This window comes from Saccostrea cucullata, unplaced genomic scaffold, assembly GCF_032062105.1.
Source record: "Saccostrea cucullata isolate Sc308-1 unplaced genomic scaffold, CSIRO_AGI_Scuc_v1 ctg17688, whole genome shotgun sequence".
Taxonomy (NCBI): domain Eukaryota; kingdom Metazoa; phylum Mollusca; class Bivalvia; order Ostreida; family Ostreidae; genus Saccostrea; species Saccostrea cuccullata.
This window is the reverse complement of record NW_026925774.1, coordinates 7268-9891: the sequence shown is the minus strand read 5'-3', so window position 1 is coordinate 9891 and position 2624 is coordinate 7268. Positions and strand designations below refer to the sequence as shown.

Below are 2624 nucleotides of genomic sequence, written 5' to 3'. Positions count from 1 at the left end.
CGGTTTGAATTTTTTCGCTTAAAGTCATTGAAATATGTCTATTTTCATTGGCTCCTTCAGCCAGCTGCCACTGTCGCGTGCCCAACTCAGATCAGTTTGTTTTGACACAATACACCTTTTGCCTAATAGCACCTGCCTGTGACGTCACCCTTACCCCAAGTTCAAAGTATTTTCGGAAAATTTTTTTGATTCAAAACGATCGGTGAGAATTCTGAAATCTAACTTGATGCTATTCTTTTTCTGGAAAAATATTCCAGAACTACTTAAATAACGTAATGCTTTAAGATTTAGGGTTTGAGATTTTTTTTAATCAAAGGATAATGGAGATGTGTAACATGGTCGATATTTGTATTTGAAAGGAAATGCCCATTGGCTATAAACTTTGGAAACAGATCTATCAAATTGAAAACTGCGCGTGTATTAATTTTGTCGCGTGTTTGTACTGTGCGAATGAGGAGCTGCACGTGCCGGATTATTCCGATCAAATTTGCTATCTGATAATTAAATCTGTTAAAGCTCAAAAGTAAATTGCAGTGTTGGGGAGAAATATTCATCACTGATCAAAATGTTCGCAACGGGGAGAGAGAGAGAAAAGAGATGCAAGATACAACGAAATTAATAAAAATCATCAAAAAATTCAGTCGAATAAACTTTCTTATCAGGTTTTCAATTATGTGTCCAAATATTGAAATTTGTGAAAACATTTTACATTTAAAATACACAGTTTTTAAAATCTATTTACATACAATTTAGATTTTAAAAAATAAAGGTCTTAAAAAAGAAGATAAGAAAAAGGATTTTAGATTTTAACAAATACAGCAATATATAGATATATAACAGTTATTTTTGCAGAAAAAATAATTAATTTTTAATTTTAAAGCGAAAACAATAAATTTCATGACATTCTTGTAATTTACATTTCTTCGTATTTTGTAGAATCTTTATAATCACGAAACTTTATTTTGGTTTGTAATTCTTTACTTTGTGTGTGTATTTTAAAATCAAAATAAGCCAGGAAAAAGTTTTGTCATAGCTAACAACTTCCCATTGACAGTTGACCGGGTTTTTGAAAAATAGGCCACACCTACTGGCGGAGCTAAAACCAGCTGAGTGTTATTAATAAACTCTTCATACTGCTTTATCATTGGCTAAGCGTCGATAGGGGCTCACGTGACAAAAATCAGCGGGGGTAAATAAAACCGATTTCTCGCATGGTGCTATGATTAGAACAGCTATCGAAGTAAAAGTGGAACAGTTATAACAAAACTACTCCTTCTTAGAAGGAACTGTGTATTGGAATTAAACCTCCGAGACATTTAACTTGTGTATTCAATGTTTAACTTGGAAATATGGTGCCTCAAAATAACGCCTCGGTCTTCGGATTGCAGGTATAGACCCAAACACACACACTCCATACACGGATGCCACTCAGTGCAAAAAGCAGCTAACAGTTAAGCGGCCTATGAATGCTTTCATGGGTGGCCCAGCTGAAGCCGAAAGATCTCCAAAGGATCCCTGACAGCACAATGCGGAGATCAGAAACGACTGGGAAAACGCTGGAAAACGTTAAATGATACGATCGCCAGCCATTCATCGAGGAGGCAGAACGCCTGAACGTTACACATGCAGGAATATCCTGACTACAAATACCGTCCCCAAAGAAGGCCAAACCTGTGACAAAATCCGACTCCAAAGTGTCAAAACCTACCAAAAAATCGTACTGATTGCATGAAGCAGAAAGCTGCCGTGAGAACTTTTTGGATGGAGCTAATGATCCTGAAAGTGTAAGTACTCCCTACAAGGTCTGAAACTCAAATTGACCATTGACAAAAAATTCAAAGACAGTATTAAGGCCAGTAGACATGTGGCCCTGTATGTGCCAGCTGACCCCTCCCGCAAGTGCGTCCAGCCCTCTGTCCCCCCACCCGAAAACGTCACCCCGAAGAAGGAATCACGATACTCCGGCCGCCTCGCCCAGGACATCAAATGTCACCCCACCAATATCACAACTCAGGGTAATCAAACTCAGCAGGGAGATGGTTTTTCGTTGGCGGATTCGATAACCTCCCCGATGTGCTTCCAATGCCAAACACTGGCAATAGTTAGGGAACTTGGACTTGAGTAAACTCGCCACAGTGTGATTTCCACTTCACATGCATAATAACAATTCGAATGTGTAAGCTTGCTCCACATCAGCAATGGTTTGCATTTTAAATTCCCGGATTATTCCACGCCTGAATTTCCGAAATATTGGATGGAATTGAATGGTTAGACATTTCCGTTCTTGGCTCAATTGCTGCTCATTGAACATTTTCTCATGTTTATTCGTTTAATCTTTCGTATGTGTGTGTTTGTATGACTATTGTTGATAATTCTGAAGGGGCAAGTGCAAATAATACGTTATAAACCAAAACAGCATTTTTCGGAGACCCTTTTGTTGGTATTGCGGACCCAAGTTTGGACCCGAGGCGGGATCAAAGATCTCCGTGTCGTGGCAGAGACTGGTAGTTGTGATGTATAAATATATTTTTTAGAGATTTATATTATATTCTATATAAACTGTGAGAACGAATTAATCCATATCAAGTATATTTGTGCTGTGTGTCATATTCTCAGTTTTGTTT

At 38.0% G+C, this 2624-nt stretch overlaps 1 pseudogene; it reads left to right on the top strand.

The window, feature by feature from the left end:
* The first annotated feature begins 1349 nt into the window (after nt 1-1349).
* LOC134269792 (transcription factor SOX-11-like) lies at nt 1350-2307 on the top strand (annotated as a pseudogene).
* Nucleotides 2308-2624: the final 317 nt, after the last annotated feature.